Below are 23,024 nucleotides of genomic sequence, written 5' to 3'. Positions count from 1 at the left end.
TGCTTGCAAGGCCTTTGAAAATCTCCACACTCTAATGAACTTATCAAAAGAGATTTTGGTGGAGAAAAGATATATTATTAGGAAGTGAAAAAAATTCCAGATAAGTCAAATCCAATATCAATTTTAAACTATTAAGAAGGACTATTACAATGAAACAATTCTCTTTCCTGGTAGGAATTCTATCCCCTCCAGCAACTCTTTAAAGAAAGCATTCAATCTAGGAAAATGCATGACATCGATCAACGAGCATTTCATAAGTAATTATCTTGTGACAAACATGAGTCTTTTAAAATGAGGGTTCACTCATTGGAAACTCATGGCATCAACCTCAATCTAACAATCAACAAGAATTATTAAGTAACTACCATGTGCCAGTGTACTCAGTGCTGAGGTACCAACCCAACAGGGAGACAGCAAGCTGCCCTCAGGAAGCTTACATGTTACTGTGGGAGTACAATATGTATGACATATGAGTACAAAACAAAGTGATTTCCCTGGAGTGGAAGCTAGAGGAACAGCTGGGGGAATCAGGAAAGGCCTTTTAAGAGCACTTGGTCTGAGCCTTGAAAGGATGTACAGGTTCTAAGAGAGGAAGAATATACAAGATATGAAACATAGCCTATGTAAACAGTCAGAAGTGGTAGCAGAGCAGCTTAGCTAGAATATAGAGTGTGAAAAGAAATACTGTATATAGCTAGAATTTGTTCATTCCCATGATATGGTAATAGCATTACTTTAAAAAATGCTTTTTAATAAAGAGAAGAAAAACAATGCTTTCTCTGAAGGCTCATGTCGATATGGCTAGTGAGAAGAAACCATTTTACAAATTTCCATTGGTTAGAGCTAGAAGGAACTCAGAAATTATGAAATCTAAACCCTCTCCATTTTTTAATTGATGAAGAAAAGAAGAATGTTCTTTTTAACCTATTATTTTGTGTCCAGTTGATCAACATTCCTATTTCAGATAGAATATCCACCAGTCATAAATGCTCCCTCGTATCCCATCTGCACCAAGGACTGACCCAGGCTCTAAAGGGAAGATGAAGGCCATTGCTTCCTGATCTCCTTAGGTGAGAAGGCTCCTTTCCTCTGACATCTACCCCTCCTCCTTCCCTATTACCACTGGGGCACGCTTTCCTTATAATCAGTTACCAAATGTGTTGATTCTCTCTCCTCAATATGTCTTGTATTCTTCTCTTTACTAGCACCACAATTGCTGTAGTATAGGCTCCCTCAATACCCCTCATTTGTGATTATTGCAATAACTTTATTTCAGCATAATTGTTTTCCTTTGTAATCCTACCTATTTAATTTTCTGCATTTAAAAACCATTATTCTGAAGCATCCATAGGCTTGCTTCACCAGTCTGCCAAAAGGATCCATAATAAAAGTGATAGAGATTCCCTACCCCTATTCCTTTTTTATAGAAGAAAAGAAAGTAGTCACAGCTGAAAACAAGAATAGTTTTCTCAGGCCAGCTAACCAAGGGAACAGCATTATATTGTATAGATATAAGAAAAGCCAGCTGCTGGGGAGATGGAAGACAACCCTAGGGGTCAGAGGAAAAGAGTAGAGGGAATGTGAGAAAGAGATTTCCATGCAGAAAATTACAGGGAGAGAGCAATTAATTTCCCCCTTTTAAAGGGCATGGGGGTGTGATCATCTATTAGAGCCCCATAGAAGAAGGTTGCTCAGAAAAGTTGGGGAAGAGGTAAAGGATGGAACGAGCTTGGGTGGAAGCATCCCCCAGGCAGATTTCCTCTTCTTCCTCTTTCTCAATCTTCAAAATAACAAGAATAAATCTTTACACCACTCTGCCAAGGTGTACAACAATCCCAGCTGTATGCCCTACATTCTAGAGTTTTAAAACATTCTCATGATATTGATTAAAAGCAAGGCATCCTATATTTCACACACCTTACACAGACTCCGGAGTTTCCAATTTATATCACCTACTAGTTGCTATGTGCTATTATATCACCATAAAACTTAATCAAATTCCCTACCAAAACTAGGATCTGAACTTAAATTTTTAATAGAGGTTTATAATGGAAATGCTGACACAACCTTAATTATAGGAGTGCAAGTGACTGACTATAATTCAATTGAGCTTTATCACTTATTGTCCCTTCTGGGGCCTTCGGGAGAAAAGGACACAAAAGCCAGCCCTACAAGGGAATTGTCCAGTTTCTACCTGCAAAGGATCATGGGAGCTCCCAGAGTCTTGTATAGAGTGCTTGCTCTTTTCATATGATTGACAGCAACGTCCAAACATCTGAATCCCAATCTGTCATAATTTAGGCAGTGCACACAAATTTCCATGCTGACTCCCAATGGACTAGAGGGACTGTTATAATCTCTATTGCCCATTTGTCACACCAAATATTCATTGAAAGCTTACAACCTTCTTAGTCCCTATAGAAACAGAAATAAATACAAAATGATCAGAGTTCCTACATATAGGGAATTCCACACAGATGGGAAGATGGGTCACTCAGCCTTTGACTTTCATGACCATTCAGTAGAATGTTGAAGAGGAAATTTTTTTAGATTTGACCTAGACTTGGTATCTTCTGAGATTCCTTCCACCTCTGAAAAATCCATGGTAAATTTTAGAAAGAACAAATATTGGAGAAATTAAGTTGAAGGTGAGGTAGAATGGAATGGGAGAATGACTGCCCCAGTCAAGCTGTAGATGGCAGTAGAGATGGCTCATATCTAAATATTCCCTTCCTATCTATAGAAAATGGAATAAATTGATACATTTTTTTAGATAAATATGCCCCAAAAAAGTGAGTTAAAAGTTATTCAAATATCTACCTCCACTACATTAGAGGAGGTATTTGCATTTGTTTGTTCACATCAGTCAATCAAATTCAATAAGAATCATTGAGCTTAATTTTGCCTCAGTTTCCTCATGTGTAAAATGAACTGGAGAAGAAAATGGTAAACTACTCCAGTATTTTTACCAAGAAAACCCCAATTGGAATCACAAAGAATCAGATACAACTCAACAACAACAACATCAAAATATGACAGACTTTGTGCAGTGAAGATTTAAAAGAAACCATCATTGTATCCAATCTATTGTTTCCATTTCTATGGAAATACACAGATAAATAAGTACTACATAAGAGTGTTATGCTTACCAATACCACATACCACAAAGATAACACAAATAAAATAATTTGGAGAATAAGTATTAATTATTGGGGAATCAGAAAAGGAGTGAACTAGTAGATGGTACCTAAGCTCTGCCTTGAAAGAATCCAGGAATTTCAAGAGTCAAAGATGAATAGAGGTCCTGGGAGACAGCTTATGCAAAAACAAGGAATCAAAAGAAAGATAGACCATAGGAGACAACAAGAATGCCAGTTTGACTAGCTCATGGAGTGTGTAAGAGGCAGTAAAATGAAGTCAGAAAGAGACGCTAGAGTCAGGTTATAAAGACTTTCACTATTAAATATTTGATCCTTGAGTTAATGGGGGATTGAGTCCTTGAGTAGAAATATTACATGATCCAAAATGTGTTTGAGAAATAGCTACTTATCTGCTGTTTAGAAGATAGATTGGAGAAGGGAGTAGTGAGATGCAGGGCAAAGGCAACTGAAAAGGATGGCTCTCTAGTTGTGAACCTGGGTCATACTGAAAAGATAGTAGAACCCTTAAAAGAAATACAGGAAGAGGGGATGTGTTTCAATGGTAAAAATAAGTACGACTTCAGTCATTTTGAGATAGAGATGTGTCAGGGACACCCAAGGATTACGTCTAGTGGGTAGTTATATTACCATGTAAGATACTTCCTTTTTTGGATGTGCATGTATCATTTACTTTAAGGGGATAAAAAGGACCTTCATGTAAGGCATGCCAGCAAAAGAAGATTGAGGAGAAATGCAAAAAGTTCTAAGAGAATAGCCCACACCTTCTCTGAAGCAAGAATACTAACTGATAGCTAGTGTACACTTTCTCAGAAACTAATAGATAGAGACTATAAAATTTATTGCTGAGAAATCCTAAATCAAAGAACTTGTTGAAAACTATGGGAAAACTGATTACTGACTATTTTTGTCACTTTCCATAGAAATATAGATCTGGGGAATTTTAACCTAAAACCTAAAAAAAAATAAATTAACTATACATGAAGAGACCGTGATTTGTAACGAGAGCCAACTAATTAGGGAATTAGAAAGTAGAAGACAACAAGAATATTAAATATCAAAATCCAGAACACAGAAAAAGGGAAGTCACTGGAGCTAAAAACCTAATAGGAGAATAGCCTAGCTGATTAGAGACAGACAGGTTCTGTAATTAGTGTGGAGTGATCTGACTGTAGGAAAGCTCTGATGCTGAGAGCTGATTGGGAAAGCAGAATCTTCTGCTGTTTCAAGATCTGACTACTTTTCAAATAGATGCCTTATTCTCTATTTTCATCTATAAGAAAGGAAAAACTTCAGAGATTTGCTTACATTGCCTTTTGCTTTCTTCTATGGTTCAAGAATAAAAAATATTTCATGGACTAAAAAAAAAAAAAAGACTCAAGTACTATTGAAGATCTCAGGTTTAAAGGAAAGACTTTTGGGGGGAAACTAGGACATGCATGAAATTACATTAAAGAAAAGTAAGAAAGATTTGTTCAGGAAATACTGAAAAAAAATTGCTGCCTCAGCAATCAGCCAAGGAAAGTTCTGCATATGTAAGACTTAAGGCCATTAAGAGTTAAAATTAAAAGAGCTTAATACTATTTCAGTTACCCAAGAGTGGTATAGAAAGGATGCTATCCATCAAGAAAGTGGAGAGGCTTGGAAAAGTATAAGTATCACCTAAAGAAAGTATATTTGGGAAAAGAGAAAAAAGATATAAAACAAGTCTAGAACATAATCATGGAAAGGGGGTAGGGTATGGATGATAATATGAAAAAGAAAAGTAAAAGGATTGGTGGACTAGAAAAGAAGTCAGTCAGGAGAAAGTAGATTCCCAAAAATCCAGGTAGAAAAAAAAAATTCAGAATGATGGAGTAGTCAATAGTTTTAAAACTATAGAAAGGTAAAGAAGGAAGGACCTAAGAAAATTCCAATGGATATTGAGCACCTACTATGTACAAAGTTTATTGTAGGTCTTAAGATAGCAGATAGCAGAAATGGTATACAGCATATGGTTTAGTAGGTAAAGGATGGATTTTGAAGTCAAGATTCAAATTCTGTCTCTCATACATTCTGGATATGTGATAATCATGTAGTAAAAAACAATCTTTTTTTGAGAGAATTCCCAGTAGCAGGATTCATACTGGAGAATATGAAAAAAAAAAAAAAAAAACCTGCTAAATGGAATTTTTTTCAAGGGTCCTTGGAAGTTATAAGTTTTACCAGGTTTGTTTTGTTGTGGTTCTGTTTTTCATTTTTATAGGAAATAATGACGTTAAAATATTTGGCAGAGAGGATGGTTTACTGTCCATTTTCATCTCTTGCACTAGATAAGAACAGCTGATACCCAGGGAAAGAGACACAGTACATCTCCTCTTGGGACAAGGAGATTTGTGTCTAGCCTAAAGGCTCCTGACAGTAATAAATGGCATTAATTGTCATTTTTGAGCAGGCTTTTACAGTATCTAGCACTCAAATATCTAAATGCCATTGGATTAGCTCTTACTTTATGTCTAAGGATTTTGACCTTGCTAACACTGGAATATTTGGGAAAGGAAACATCCTCATGTAATAGAAATATGACTTCAGCAGAAGAATCCATAAATTATAACAAACAACACACAGAAAAAAATACATACATACATATAAACACACACACACACACACACACACACATTCTTAGTTTTGCTAATGAATGTTGTAACTCTATCAGTAATTAAAGGTAAAAATATACTTATACCAGTTTAGCAGTTAAAAACCATGTTAATTGAAAAATCTACCTTTGTAATTGTAAATGGAGAGATTACCTGAAATAGTAGCAACAGACTCATTTCCTAATAAGATGAACAATATAGTTGATGACTGAAGCATCTGTATACAGTTACATACACCATTTCTGTGCTGCAGGTTGCCAATTTATTTCAGCAGCGAAAAGCCTGATTTATTGTTTGTAGCATTACCATCTGTTGTAGTTATTACAGAAATTATATATAAACCAGTTAGTAAACACTTTGCCCCATTGTCTGTTGTTTTGATAATCACCCATAATAACATCTAGCATCAATATGGTCTTTAAACCCGATTTGGGAGTTAATGGAATAAGAGGAGGCAGTCAGTATATGCACCGGGGTAATGTCATTAGGAATGTTTGTGAAGAACAAATTAAATCAGCTGTAAATTGTGCTCTCAAGTCAGCCAGAAAACCAGTCTTGTTCAGGAGAAGGGATTTATATTTTAACCTCGTGCAGAAAATGCACTTAAGCAGATTAAAATAAAATAGGGACTTCGTCAATGGATGTAAATGGTAATTGCTGCAGCTCTAATGGCTTCCTGTTGGCTGTGTCATGCAGTGGGCACAGCTATTTTAAAAGTTAACCAGTGCTTGAGGTCATACTTTTACAGATTCAGTCATTAAACTAGGCTAGACATGTCACTAAATGGCTGATTATTCAAATGATGAGCCTGCTCAGAGGTGATCCTTGTCATATTTTGGACATGGCGATTTTCAGGTACAGTTGTCATAAAATAAAGATGAAATGAATTCAAGTATAAGTCAATGGCAGCACCAGTTTGGGGTCTCGCCTGTTTTGGATGGTGGATTAAAACCCTGGGCCCCATTCTCAAACAGGCCGGGCTAAATCTCATCCCTTGTGACTCTCAACAAGTTAAAAGTGACCCTTCCTCTCTTATCATGAACCATGAAGGTGAGATTGTGAGCACATGTGTATGAAGAAGGAAGTGGAGGGGGTGTATTTGAAAATGAGTATTATGTTTATTTTTACATGTTAATAAATGCTTACTGATTGACTGAAAGAAGTCTATAAGGAGAAATGTAGCAGGAAGTTGGGCTTGAAAACCTATAGAAATGCTCTATAGATACCTCTAAATCAAGTTGTGAAAAATACAAGTGCTTGCCCATTCACATCATACAGATGAGGAAACTGATGCTTAGAGACATCAAGTGACTTAAAGTACCAAATCTTATTGTGTCAGAGTGGGGATTTTATATATACCAACTCATAGAGGAGATGGTATATATAAAAATACATATACATATCAGGGAACTCTAAGGATTTCCAATTGACTGCATCAGGCAGGGGATACAACTTTTCATAAAAGAAAAAGTGTGGCTTAGTGGATGGAGAATCAGCCTTTGAACCAGGAAATCCTGGGTCTACTTCTTTCTTCTGATATATACTAGGTGGCTGTGGGTGAGTTACTTTACCAGATAACTCATGAATCCTGATTCATTTATCTATCACTAAAGGTGTCTCCAAATTAGGAATCCCCTAAATTAGTAAAACAACTAGTCCAGACTACATATATATGTATATATGCATTAATGCTTATTTACATATATGTAGATATACACACACATGTATTTGTATATTTATAGATGAGTTCTAGTCTTTATATCATATACATATATGTATATATCCATTCACAGAGACATTATAGGATCATCTAGCTAAACAGAGTGGGAGAGGTAACACTCACTAGTGGTATGACTCAATATTCAATAAGGAAACTGCCCAGAGAGACAGTGATTGGTGGACACAGATGGATAGGAAGATAAGAAGTTTAGAACACACTCACACACCCTGGTCAACATTAAATCGTCTGTCAGTCTATTACTTTTAAGAAGAGTTTGTTTACAATTCAACTACAAACTGCTTGAGTGCAAGTATTGTGTCATACATCTTTGTGTCTTCACTAACCTATAGCAAAACGTCATATACTTTCTAGGTTCAATAAGTAATTGCTAAACAAATGACCCAATACACAAAATAGCCTAAGTCAATGTGAACATACTATGTTTACCATGGTCACCCAATAAATGTCCCTAGATAAATGCCCCAAAAATGTAAACACTTCATAAAGATTAAGGCTAATGTTACCTTGCTCAAAAGGATTAGGTCCATTTTCTCAATAGTGAGAAAATTCATTGCTGATGTTTATATGCTTAAGTATATAAGAACATTATGGAATCATATGTCTTTCTCCATCATTTAATTGTATCCTCACAGTCTGAAGGGTTTCACATAGTCTTCAGAACATTGCTCTGTTTGGGTCATCTGTGTATTTTGCCATTTATTCATGCATTCAACAAACAGTTATTGAGGGCCTATGACTGTCTCTATTTTCCTTGAGAAAAGTGAAAAAATATTAGAAGGAAAAAATTATTTTTAAAAAAGTCCATATAAACATCAAGAATATTAAATAACATGTCATTCCCAAATATCAAAAGTTATATAATAAAAAGAAACAAGGATATTAGTTGAAGCAATAAATCTTTTTTCCCCTTGGAGGTGGTATTAGGCATGGGAGATGAGCAGAGAAAAATGCACATTCAAGTGACTAAGCTAAAGGAGAGAATGTTTAGACTTTGGGTCTATAAAAAAAATTCTTAGATGTTTGATATTTTTCATAAACTAATATAATTATTTTAATTAAGAGTCTTTAAAATATTAATAGGGGGCGTCTAGAGCAGAGTTAATTATAGCCGTTCGACTGGCCCAGATGTACTTAAGGCTCTGTCAGCGTCCCCATTAGGAAATGCTGTTTTTCAGGGGGTTATAACTCAACCATATAAATTGGCCACAGGCTGAGACTTGACATCCAAGTTTGCAGTTTGGGAATTCATTTTTAATTGATTTGAATATTTTTTTGAGGTACAGACATGGAGGGAAATGGATTTGGCAATTTCAGATGTGCACAGGCCTAAGTACACAGGCCTTTTGTTTCAGAGAACTGGTCATCAGTAATCTGTAGTAAACTATTCCTTTCTGCCACCTCTGAACCTCCTTAGAAATGTGGGTGGGAGGTGTTTTTTTTATTTTGTTTTGTGTTTTTTTTCTCAATATAAGGATTTTGCACCAAAGGCTTCCAAGTCCCTTACTTATCTCTAACATTTGTTTCTAGGTTTTCCAATAAAATAAATAGGATTAATCTCTTAAAGGAGTAGGGCTGTTTTTGTATTCATGTTAACATGTTTTAAAATACTCCCTTTTCATGATGGGTGGCTTGGGTACCCCTGGCAGATAGCAGCTTTATTCTCCCTTGCCTGAAATCCTAATCATTAAACCAACTTCACTCTTATGAGATATCTAGCTTGGAAATGCATTTTATCCCCTAAGAATATGCCATATTAGTGAGAAAATTACTCTAAATGGGAACAAAACTGACAACTGTTGCTTGCAGACTAATGGCCTACTGTATATATTGTACCCAAAAAGCATGTCATCACCTGCCTGTTTAGTATATCATTAGTCTGAGGATTCTGGTTGGCTGAAAAGATATATTAAGGTTTCAGTAAAGATTGGAAGAGGGAGGGAGGAAGGGTTAAAACAGAGGATTTGGATTTTTTTTATTCTCTTTCTTTTTTGCTTAAAACCAACATACCAACTAGCACTATAACTCAAAATCTATGTAAGCCCAATACAGCTACTTTGTAAAGAGAGCTGTCAGCAGGTAGAAATACATCCTATTCTTGTCTCTATATAGAATTCTTCTGTAGCCATTTAATGTAAAATCACATTATGTAAGTAGTGGTACATTTTCTCACCTACTGGGTAGTTGTTCAACTCAACCTACTTAGGGATTTGGGGGCCATCACAGACACACACAGACAACACAAGATGTCGTCTCAATGACTCCCTTTCAAAAGAGAAAAAAAAAATTTATCACTGTATTATCCAGTGAGAACAGTCAGTGGGAAGGGGGAAGAGGAGGGGGGAGAGGAATGGACCCTAAGAAGTCCACAAGATCAAAATACGAATGCTATAATGAGGACAAATTACGTTTGTTTCATTTCCAATCCTTGTTACTATCTTCTTCATGATAATAGATTCAGATTTTGTGCCATTTTCTGTTCTTATTAAGGGGAAAGTGGTATCAATTTTAATGCCTCATCTGTAAAGTAAAAAGCACACCCGCTAATAGAATGCATTTTCCCTCCACGGACCAAACATTGGGAAAGTCTTGCAGCTGACTGGCGGCACATTGGAATAAAAGGCCCTCCTCTCCCTGCCTGTATCCTAATGGCGGCTTTGGAAAGGTTGGTGCCCAAACAATACCAACCATTTAGAACTTTATTCCTTTTTGTTAACTTCTTCAGATCTACTTAATTCAGACATAATTTCATATCATTTTTTATTATAATATAATTCATTTACTTAGGATTGGGAGATTTTTTGTTGTTTGGTTTTTTAGTTTTGGGTTTTGTTTGTTTTTTGGCATTTGGTTTAGTATCGCTCTGGCTTCAGACACACAGAAAAGAGCATAGCTATTTGGCTCCATAATGCATATAAACCTGAAGGAGAGAGGCTCACAAGTCTTTATAATCCGACACAGCTACACATATAATTAAAAAGACAGCTAAGTGAGTAGGGCAAAAAGGTTGCCAAGTACATGATAAAATCCACATCAGATTAGAGGCAGAAGGGAGTTTACCAACTCCAAAACCCAAGCCTTTACACAGTTCCTTAAAAATCACAAGTTATTCCTTGCTTCTACTAAAATAGCATTTGTCTTGCTCTCCGAGAGCTCCTGCCACCAGAACCAAGCATCCTGACTAACAACCCAACTCAGAAATCAGATCCTGGAAATGCCATCTCAATTCCTTCCCCTCTAGTCACACAAGAGAAATATCTTCTCCTTTCTATTTTTTAAACCTAGATTTCCATATCATGTCATAAAAGATCCTATATGAATCTGTGGGGCTAAAGAAAAGATGTAGGAGCAGTCCAAATATTGCTATAAGATTCTTGGAATACTAGCAATCTGCTATTTATTTAAGTATCAATTAGCAAATATTTATTAAGCACCTGCTTGCTATGCACATTGGGTGCTGAAAGAGATAAAAAGTGAATAAGGTTCTTGCCTTTAAGGAATTTTCTAAAGCAGTTGTAGAGATAAGACATATGCACACGAAAAGATAATTACCAATAGAAGGCAGTACAGTATTTCATGCATCTTTGACATATTATAGCTAAGAGGGACCTTAAAGACAAAATTCAAAATAATTTAAATTCAAACCCTTCACTTTACATATGAGGCAAGTGATGTGCTCAAAGAGCCTCTGGGAGCAAATACAAAATCATCAGGTCATTTAAAGGCCTTCCATAATGGGATTTGGACCTACATTTACAGATTTATTTCCCATTACTCTACTTCATGCACTCTATATTCCAGACAAACCAAAGATCAACCATTCCCTGAATATCTTGTCTCCAGCATTTGTCCATCTATATAACTTGGCTCCCCATACCTGTAATGCACCTTTTCTTTAATGCTGTCTCTAATAATCCAATAATCTAATAATAAACTACCTTTTTAAAAAAGCTTTTCTTGATTTTTCCCCAGCCCCCAGCAACTTTTCCCTTTCTCAAATTATTTTGTATTTACTTATGATCACAGATTGAGACCTGGAAGCAATCTTAAAAGCCTTGTAGTCCAACCCCAGCATTTTATAGATGAGGAAATTCTGGCCCAGAGATGTCAAGTGTTTTTCTCAAAATCACATAATAAATGGCAGAACTGGGATTTGAACCCAAGTCCACAGAATAAATTATATATTCTTTGCACTGTATCACACTAATGTGTGCACATGTTATAGATACTATTCCTCCTAGCAAAATATGTTTTATTTGTTTTAAATAGAGTAGTGAAAATAGTTACAAAGTGAATTAAGTGACCTCTGAAAGACACCCAATTGATTAATGACAGAACAAGGTCTAGAGTTCAGGTTTTCCTAACTCTCTCTTCTGTGCAGAGTTAGGGATAGGGTGCTGGATTTGTAGTCTGAGAATATTGGTTCAAATTTTTTCTAAGGTACTCATTAGCCATAAGTTTGATGAATTTCAGTTTCTTCATCTATAAAATGAGGGGGCTGGATTTGATTGGTCCCTCCCAGCTCTAAATCAATTATCCCTTGATTTTCTACCATGATTCAGTGGCTATTATGCAATGAGCATCTGGTAAGTGGGCATTAGCAAGCTTGGCTGATCTCAAAGGAAGCAAACCTCTTTGTAGAGAGGAATGGGGACTGTGAAATGATAGAACAGCTTTACAGAAATCCGAAGCCTGTACAGACATTTTGTCACAAATTCCAATCTGTGATGAAAAGGAGTCTTTCTGGATGGTCCAGACTTGGGGTGAATTCAAAAAGTCCTAGTCAACCAGAGTCAGTCCTTTGGGTAGTCTATGCTTGTAATATCTCATTGATTATATTAAGGTGAGAGAATAGGGACCTCAATTTTTGCATTAGTGTTCATTCTTTGATATTTTCTATTTAAGGTGAAAGATATTAAGGTGTCCTTGACATTGTAAGCGATAAAAGGTCAAGAGAACGAACTACTGGGAAGTCTTGGAATAGAACTCATGCCAGATTTGTAAACTAGCCAGTCCCACATTGAAGCTTGAGGAAAGAGAGAGGGAGGAAGTAATATTCCACTAAGCACTTTACAAAGAATATCTCTTTTAATCCTCATAACTACTATGGGAGGTAGATGCTATTCCCATTTTACTGATGAAGAAACTGAGGCTGACATAAATTATGTGACTTGCCCAGGTTCACACAGTTATTCAGTGTTTGAGGATGGATTTAGACTCTAGTTTTCCTGCTTTCAGGTTGCTATCCTCTTCACCTCCTATTACTCTAAATGTTGCCAAGGAGGAGTAACTTTAGTGATTTAGTCCCATGGAAGTTCATGAGCCATGGAGTCAGGTATGCTACATTTGGGCAGGGACTTGTTGAAACGAATGATATATATAGAAACTATAGAAACTATTCGGTCATTTTGTCCTCAAAATCAAAGGAGTATAGGGTAAAGTTCACCACTCAGGTATTAGGGGGGTTAATGTTTGCATTTCTATCTCTGTAAAATTTAACAGAAAATTATTCTTAAACTTTCATGTTGAGATTGGAATCAGGAAGGTATGTATTCAAATTTCACTTCTGATGCTTATGAGCTCTACAATTATGGAAAACCATTTGGTTTCAGTTTCCTCATCTGTATAATCAAGGGGACCAAATAGGCTTAGAGGTCCCTCCCAACTCTAAAGCTATGGTTCTATAAAGAGCAACTTTGCCAATCAAAATGGAAATGCAGGGTCTTCCTCTTATCCCTAACAAATAAAGAAAATGAGCACTGAATGATAGTTTAATAGCATGTCTTTGAGCTATTGTGGAGAGAGGTGTATGCTTATTAAAACTATTTTCAAGGAATAACACTGGTTACAGTATAGGAGCAGAGCCTTCAGGAGGGTAAAATGGAAGATATTTTAAAGTAATTTTTTTTCAATGCATCATTTTTAATGCTCCATAGCCTATAGATTTTTATCCTTTAAAAAAAAGGAATGATTCAGAACTTTGCATGTCATATTTGCATAGGGGATATGCTAATATTCTCTGTATCAATCCAATTTTGGTATTTATAATGAATGGTCCAGGGATGGCTCAAAATCTCCACCAGCCAGTAACATACAGAAAGCACCATTTTTAAACATGACAATGGATATTCAAATGTCTTGTATAAGACCTACAGTCAGAGTTCAAGAGCCAGCATCAAAGATCATATTTATAAATAACATCAAACCAGTCATTGCATGATCAATTCTAATGGATTACTGAACCCATACTGTAAAACACCATTATCCCACTATGGATGGGAAAAAGGATGTTCTTGTGAATTTTATATTCTAACGAATTGAATATATTTAACCATTAAACTCCAGGGTGAAACAGAGTGAACAGGAAACTTGTTAAGAGATAATCAGAGAGGAGGAGTCCTGGAGGAGAGGCTCAGGAAATGAAAAATAGCCGATAACAATAAGGGAGTCCCAGAGAGATGAAAGAATTACAAAGAAGGGGAAAAACAAAAACAGAACATATAATTGCATAGCAAAAAGCATCAGGTTTTTATAAAATGTTATAGTTCTTTGATTTGGTAGGCCCCTCAAAAGAAATAATACTTTGAATTTGACACAAGGCATATCAGAAAGAGTGAGGTTGACAAGTCCCTGACCATCAAGCCTGAAGTCATTTGAGTGATTGTGTCCACCCATTCGTCATGCTTTAGAGATTACAAATGAGACAGATTCCTTGCCAGCTATCCTTTAGATCAAAAACTGAGCCAACGACTATTTTATTCGTAACAATATCACCTTTCTCCTCTCTTAGGTCACAGGGCAAGGTTACTGCCCTGGGGAGAGGAAGAGGGGAGCAAATCATCTTCAACCAACAAGAAAAGAAGTGATGCTTTTACTCTCTCCAAACTCTTACCCATCAGGTAATCAATCAATCACAGACTTCAATGCAATGCTCAAATTCCACTTGCTTGGGAATCTACATGAGGGAAAAAATGACCACAGCCAATTTAGGAAAAAATAAGAAAGCATTATGGGATGTCCATCATTTAAATTCCATGGGCTCCCAGGCACAATCCAGTTTTAAATCTGCACTCTGTAATTCGTGTTTCCAACTATTTATGCTTTTGTCCAAAGAAACCCTGAAATCCATCATCAAGGATGCCATTGTGCTGAGTCATCACCCCGCATAAGCTAGCATTGAACTCTTGAACTGCACAGTGTATTGATTAGTGCTTACAATTGGGTAATTGTATTTACCAACAGAGCCTACAGTGACATCATTATTCTCCTGCTTTGTTTCAGATCATTTTGCTTCAAAAATATTATCATAGCCGCGATTATAGCAAACCAGAGTACAATTCAGTTTGTAAGGGAGAATAGCTCAGCCTAACAGAACTAGGCTCACCATGGGAACTAGACTCACCCAAATCCAGTTAGCATACAGTGAATTACAGATGAAAATCCACTGTATGCTACCTAGACATTAGGTCTTCCATTGAGCACTGCTAAGGCTGTCCTGATGGGCAAGCCAAGGAAATGATTGCTTGTTTAATGCGTTTTATGGAAAAAGAAAGGGATACCTTTATCAGAAATCTACATGTATGTGTATGTGTATAAACACACACATATAGTAAATATATAAATGTTGTAAAGTAGGAAGGGGAACTCATTATAAGAACTCGTCTATATAGTATACTAAGGGTTATAAAATATTAACACAAAAACATCTAGATCTGGATATCATCTCATTTGAATGTCACAACAAGTCATCTAGATGAAGGGAGAATGGCGGGGGAAAGTTCAGTGGTGGGAAAACATCAATGTGGGGAACTCCCAAATAGTGAATTCCCTTTACTAACCAATGCAGATAGGTGATAAAACTAGAATTGCTATAGTGTTAGACTGGGACATTAAAAAGTTAAGTGACTTGCTTATCATTATGTAACGATGTCAGAGGCAAAACTTAAAGTTTCCTGACTTCAAGGTTCACCCGCTAACCCCAATTTCTTGTAAAGTTTCATTTCTCCCTGGCCACTTATCCTCTGTAAGTCTTCTCTCCCACTGTTTGAATGTAAACTCTGTAAGGCTAGCTCATATTTGTATTTATATCCTCAATACTCAGAACTTGTGTGTGGCACATTGTAAGCACTTAATAAATGTTTCAATCACTTATTCATCATCCCTCCAATATCCTCCTTGAGGGAACAGAATATGTGGCAGACAAATTTTGATGATTTACCTATGATTGCTAGGATGAACTAATGAAAGAGTGGTGGGAGTTAGAAGCAGAGGTAGGAGCATAGGAAACTGCAGATCCATTGGAGGGGAAATCTAGGGAACAACACATAGGCACTGATCAACACAAAGGGTAACAAATGGGAAAAGGGAGCACCCCCAAAAGGTGGGAGCACCAAAATACATTTCACCTACTTCACAATTTTGCCTAGGGCTGACTGAGTACTCAAAATTACATTGTTAGCTAGTCCTTAAGGCTTATTAGGTCATTTCAAAACATTCAGGCAACTAGAGAAAAAGGAGAAATGCTTAAAGCCATCTTCCATTAAATCTAAATTATCATTGCCCTAAAAAATAGGTAGTGCAGGTAGATTGTAAAGCATTAGTGCTACTGAGGGATCGGCCCTGGTTAAATTCTCATTGCCCAGCACAAACTTGCTCTGAGTGTGAAAATCAGATTTCCACTGTCATAGCCTAGATAAATTCAGCAGGCCAGGAGGAAGAAAGGTCTCCCAGTGATATTGCTCATGATGGGTGCTATAGCAATTGGGGACAGTTCATGCTTCAGGCTACAGAGCAGGGTAAAACCTATACAATATGGCTTTCATTGAAGTGGCAATTAGTGGAAATTATAGAACAGGACATTGTAAAATTGTCATCATGAAAAGGATTTCCCCAAGCCAGATGCAGTCCAGTTCTCCTTAAGCCAGCCAAGAACTAAAGAAATCTCTTCTTAAAAAATTGAATCAGCCCTTGGTCTATAGTTCCAGTTATAACAACATTGGGGAATTTGTCTACTCTCCTCCACTGGCTCATGTCCAGCTGCATTTAAGGAGGCTGTGGGGATCTGTGCTGACTGTTACATCTTTGAATGACAAAACTATTCAAAAGAAAATTGCTCATGTGACTTTATTCATGACTAAGACAATGAAGCAACTGAACTCCTCAGAGCCCTTGAGTCTCTTGTAAGCAGTCACTGGTTTTAATTTTATTTGAAATAGGACATTAAAGCATTGTGTCCAATGTGACTCCTTAAAGAATGGGAGGGGAGAGGATCCAGAAAAGAATAATCAAAATGGTTAAAAGATTAGAAAATGGAAGTCGTGAAGAGATTAAAGAAGCTAGGGTTCATTTTGAGGAACAAAAACAACCTAATAGCTATTTCTAAGTATTTCAAAGTGTATAATTAGAAAGGTGCTGACAGCATATTCTCCAACTACAAGGAGGACAAAAGTCTGAAAAAATGAACTTAAACTGCAGCAAGAGATATTCTGTGAGGTGTAAGGAAGAACTTCCTAGCAGTATGAAAGACTAAAGTATTGAATAGACTACTAGGGAAATATAGAATCTCCAAATAAGCAGAGCTTGGAAAAAATATTTTTACAATATTCCTGAATGGTTTGGAAGGAGGATGAACAGTCGGTCAAAAAGCATTTATTTGATGTCTACTCTACAATAGGCATCATGTTAAGTGCTTGTGATACAAAGAAAGGTAAACCATGTGCTACAATAGACATTTCTGGATTTAGAACAAGAAGATCTAGGTTCCAATGCTGATTTTGTCATTATCTGTATTTCTTTGGATAAGTCACTTATCATGCAAGTTCCCTTCTCTAAATATAGGGGAAAGTAGATAATTTTTCTGGTTTCTTCCGATTATAATCTACAATTCTATAATCCTATAAATAGTATTTGATAGAGGCAAATATTTGGATTAGATAAACTTTTAGGCTTATCCTAAAGCTTTAAATTAAGTCAATCTTTGTACTTCTAATACTAAAAATTTAAATATCTGTCATACAGAGGACTTTTATGTAAAATCTCAATCAAATAATATTTTATATTGATGATTTATATTGGTTATATCACATTTCAAATCTGTGAAACTCACTGACTGTTATGACCCTTTAAGTCTATTTGATCTAAATTCTGTGACCTAAATTATCTATTAGCATTGAGAGATGTCTATATGCTGAAGGGGTCTCTCAAAATTTACATTTAACAAAGTATATCAATACAATTCTCCATCTTGGCAGTAAAAGTCATACTCTCAAGAACTAGCAAAAATGATGATGATGATGATGATGACGACACTAATAATATACAAACTCCTCAAAACTTAATCCATCATCCACATCATGGGAAGGGGGCCAGAGAGAGACAATTAAAAGTATATAACCCAGGATAATATAGAGCAAGAATTCTATGTTGTGAGGTTCCTCAACCTCAAACCTGTGCGAAGATTTGAAAGGAACTCTGGAAGGCTGGCCTCTTGGGATCTGGTAACACCACTGATGTGTTAGTGTCCTGACCAGTGTGATATATCTGGTCCTGTAAATCTAAGAAATAGATGGGGCAGCATAAAGTTGCAGGTCGATCTACTCAGAACTATTGTGGTGATCATCTTTACAACAGAGAAAAGCAGAACTCAAGGCATTTTCCCACATTTTTGATACACCAATAATATCAAGATATGTATATGGAAATCAGAATACCAAAACTTCACCTGGCTGGAAATGCTTCACTATTTAGTGCTGACCACTATAATAGGCAAATCACAAGTACACATAAAATGGATTAAATGGATTACAGATTGGAAAACTTTTATTATACACCAAAACTATATCATATTTAAATTAGAAACATCTTACCAGTTAATAGTAAGGGATATTTGAAATATTTCTTTTTGTCTATGAGATCTTCAATTTCCACATATACACTAAAGTATTTCAGATCAAGGCAGACAATCATTAAAAAAAAAAAAAATCAGTCCTCAATTCAGATGAGATGAAATGAGAAATGAAATTGGGGATTTAATTAAATTCAAAGAGGAAAACAGCAAAAGAATTTTAAGAGACTGACAAACTACACTTAACTACAAACTCTAAAAGGGCTAACAAATGATGAAATAGATGGCAATATATTGCAATAAATGGCAATGGTAAAATAATACCAGTTTCTTGAATTATTTTGAAAAAGAGATGGACATACTCAGAATGGAATTTTTAAACAGCACAAATTCTACTAATAGATAAATGATACCAAAACAAAATTATTCTTCAAAAAAGTGATATCTGCTACAATTATAATGAACAAATACTTTCCCCCACAGAATTTAAAGGAGAGCAGAAAAACATTTCAGGACTCCCCACAATTGTATATGCTGTAGTCACTGTCATTGGAAAGACTATAGGAGCAAAGGGAAAGCTATATAAAAATACTCCTAAGAACAGGTATCAAATGCCATCATGGCAAAATCACCTGAAGAAAACTATTGAGTACCTATCAAAAGGCATTAAAAGATTGCATCAATAATGTAATCTGATGTGCATAGTAGACAACTGGGATACAACATAGATCAATTAAAAACAGCACCAAAAAAGAAGCATATTTAAAAGAATCCATAAAATAAAAGGACATAAGAAATTCTTGGTACTCATAATTCATAAATGAAGACCTAAAAATTAACATAATAAAAGGAGTTAAAGCAAGACAAGAACAAAATTTTTAAAAATTAGCAGCAACATTATTGATATAGATATATACCAAGAGAGATAGAAACAGAAAGATAGATATCTAAGCATAATTATATAGATTATATGATTCTAGTCCTAAAACTCATTGGTAAAGGATTCTCCCTTCATTAATGGAAATAAATGCCCTGTTCTTTATAAGGGACACAATGAAGATGATGAAAATGAGAGTGTTCACCACAACTAATTATTGGCTATAGGAGAGTTAGCTGGACTTTCTAATGAGCTGGTAAAAAGACATAATGGACACTCATTTAAAAAAAAAAAAAAACTGAGTAAAAGATACTGTTCAAAATGATTAAAAAACAAAAACAAAATTTTTTGATCCAAACATGGGTACTGAAAATGACACATCCAATGAAGCAAAGTGTGTTTATCATAGGGCATGAAGCAGATATAATTCTGGTCCAGTACTCCTTCATTCAGGTAAAGTAGTCTCGGGTCCCTACTCTTCCTCTTGACAGGAAATAAAAACTCCTCTGGAGAAGAAGAGATTATCAATGTCTATTTTGTCTCTTCTTAAATCATACAATGATACATCCATAGAACATGGGGTGAGGGAGCTCACAACATAGGAGGGTCCTGCTTCATTACAAAAAAAAAATAAACAAATGGATATGTTGTAATATATATTATATATTTTTATGCATGTATTTAACATACATACATGTACATGCATATATGTATGAGAATACATACCCTATAAAAATTAAAACGACAAAGAAATTAGAGTAGAAAGAGAATTCCCAAAGTAGAAGAACATGGAAAATTTCTAATTGTCTTCCAAATAATTGAAAGAAGTCTAATTCAGTGAAAATATTATTTGATTCAAATAATATTTTCACTGAATTATACTTTATTAGACATATAATTAGACATATAAACTTTATATGCTGTTATTTTAATGACCCATTGATGGTAGATGGGGATGTGCTAGAGCCAGGTCTAACTTTAAAAACACAATGTTAGATTTTCAGAGTGAACTTTTATATCACAAAAATGGCATTAACTATAAATGAACAGTTGATTTATTGTTTTGTTAATTGTCTAAATTTAAGGAAACATGAATATTGAACTTTAAATTGCTTATGCATATTTTTTGAAAGGAAAGGATGAGAACAGTTGTTAAATATCAGCACACCCCTGTATTGCACTAAAAATATGACTTGAGTACAATAGAAATTTAGGGAATGAAGTCATCACCAAACTGAAAGCCTACTGACTCTAAAATAACAACAGCAGCAGCAGTAGTAGCAGCAGCAGCAGCAACTAGCATATAGCACATTAAGGTTTATGAAGTGTTTTATGTCCATTATCTCATTTGAGCCTCATGATACCCTTGTAGCTATATCAAAGAAGGTAACTGAAATTCTAACTTCTTTTCAAAACTAGAAAACACTAGATTCAGATAAGATCCATAATTATCAGCCAAAGCTCTTTGCAATAGTGTATGAATTACTAGGAAAATATTAGTAATTTACTAGTTTCGTCTATTGTAGATGCCTAATTCCATTTTTTAACAGAACGAATCATATACTTATTGCCAAAAGGTGAGAATATTGGCCAATTACATGTTTTGTCCAATGGTACAAAGCATTCACAGATTGTGTCATTCAAAAAAAATCTATTAACACATGCAAAAAAATATATTTGCTGAAGTAGGGGGGTAAGAGAGCATTTATATGGAATCTACTGTGTTCCAGGTAGTGTGATTAGCATTCTACAAATATCTCATTTGATTGTCATGACAACCTCATCAGGCTGTTATTACACCCCCTCCCTCTTTTACAATTAGGGAAACTGAGGCAAACAGAGGTTGATTTTTCCAAGTTCATACAGCTAGTAAATGCCTGAAATCTGATATGCCTCAGGTTTTCCTGACTTTAGGCCCTCAACTCTAATCACTTTAACTGCCTTTAGAGAGAAAGTAAACATCAAAATGTCTCAAGACATACAAAGAACAATTCATTATTGATTCATTGATTATTGAATAAGTCATCTAAAGTACTATAACATTCATATTCTCTTTACTGATTATCACAAATTTTTTTCCTTAGTCCTGCAATCATGTCTTAATTAGGTATTACAGACATATGAAGCACCTGTTTCAACAGCTTCTCCCAGAGACTGTGGATGATGGGACTGTATCTTGAAGAGTTATGTTCCAATCGATAGAGTACCAAGGGGACTGAAATTTTAATGGTCGTTTTGGAATCTTTTAAATGTGATGGCTAGAAAAAAACTGAGTATGGAAAGAATGAAGAAAATTGTTTTCTGAGAGACTGAGTTTTATCCTGGGAAGATATCTTACTTGAGAGATTTTAGTCACTATTCTGAGACTGCTGAAAGGTGAGACTGTTTTCATAAATGAGAAGTCAATAGAAACTTTGATAGCTAGAGATGATTCTGCTGAAAACTTTTTCAAATCTAATATATTGTAAATAATTGTTTATATTTTGTTTCATTTATTACTCTAATAATAAACTTTATAGCCCATAATCTTAATGTTTATTTAAATCTAGAAGAAATCAAGGTATATGGCACCCTGAAACACACAGTAAACGGTAACACATTTTGTGTAAATTTTCTCCAATAATATAAAAATACCATTTGGACTCAACATATAAAATTCTTAATATATGCCAAGATAGAATAAACATAAAGGTTTTGAGCTTGAAGCTTGAAACTAGATTGAAACAATAGATGAAGGTAAAACACAAATATCTTGACTTTCTGGGCAAGACACACTGAAGTAAACTAAAATTGAGTATGTTAAGAGATCAACTGGCATTCTGAAGTCAAAGCTATATATTTATATATGTGTGTGGTATATGTATAATATATTAAAGTAAAGACTAGGAACTAAATATCACACATAGTAACAAAAAAACTGCTAAAACTAATTGTTTATAGATCTATTCTTGACCATCATTGATTGTTTATTTAATTGAGATCATCTACTTTTAAAAATAGGTCTTCTTCCAAATTATTGGCTAAGCTAGACTTCATGCTGTAAAATGTAAAAATTCTAAAATTCTTACTTTGGTGAAATGCAAACCCAGAATTTCTTCCTAATGCTCAGTGGAATATAAATTCTTTAAGGTCAGAAATTTTGGTTTTGCCTTTATATCCACCATACCTAGCACACCCAGCATATAATAAGGCTTGTTAATTAGTTGATAATCAAAGTAAAAATGCCTAATAAAACAATAAATAAATTTGCCTGGGAAACAACAATGATGATATAACAGCACCCAGAGTGTGTGTGTGTGTGTGTGTGTGTGTGTGTGTGTGTGTGTGTTGTGTGTGTGTGTTTTGCAAGAAAAACTAGTTGAGTTGAATTATAACTGTTTCTTATTCAATATTTCATATTTCATAGACCATTAGTGCTTGAAGGTACCTTAGAGATTAAATTAGTGAAATGGAGCTCTGTCTCCTGAGATTTTTTTTTACTATTTCTTAATAATATTATATGTTAATATAACATTTATATTATAATTTTATGCCATCACATATGGCTGGTTGTATAGATGTCATATTCCCCCTATTAGACTATAACCTATCTGAGGGCAAGAATTATGTCTTATTTGTTTCCCTCGTGCCTACCATAGTGAATAGAATAGTAAACACTCAGTAAATGTTGAATTAAATATTACAATAGCACTCCACTCCAACATTTTCCAGAATGGGAAACTAAACTAAAGCTTAACTGACCTTCAGAAGATCTAACAATTAGTGAATTCTG

At 35.2% G+C, this 23,024-nt stretch overlaps 1 long non-coding RNA gene and 1 other non-coding gene across 2 annotated transcripts in view; both read right to left on the bottom strand.

The window, feature by feature from the left end:
• The window catches only part of LOC127551671 (uncharacterized), a 685,686-nt gene that overhangs the window by 609,695 nt on the left and 52,967 nt on the right, over window positions 1–23,024 (bottom strand). The gene's annotated exons all lie outside the window — the stretch shown is intronic.
• LOC127552593 (U6 spliceosomal RNA) lies at window positions 13,489–13,592 on the bottom strand. Its single transcript, XR_007951462.1, has one exon. It is a non-coding gene; the product is annotated as a U6 spliceosomal RNA (small nuclear RNA).

This window comes from Antechinus flavipes, chromosome 2, assembly GCF_016432865.1.
Source record: "Antechinus flavipes isolate AdamAnt ecotype Samford, QLD, Australia chromosome 2, AdamAnt_v2, whole genome shotgun sequence".
Lineage (NCBI taxonomy): Eukaryota > Metazoa > Chordata > Mammalia > Dasyuromorphia > Dasyuridae > Antechinus > Antechinus flavipes.
This window is presented reverse-complemented; position numbering and strand designations above follow the sequence as displayed.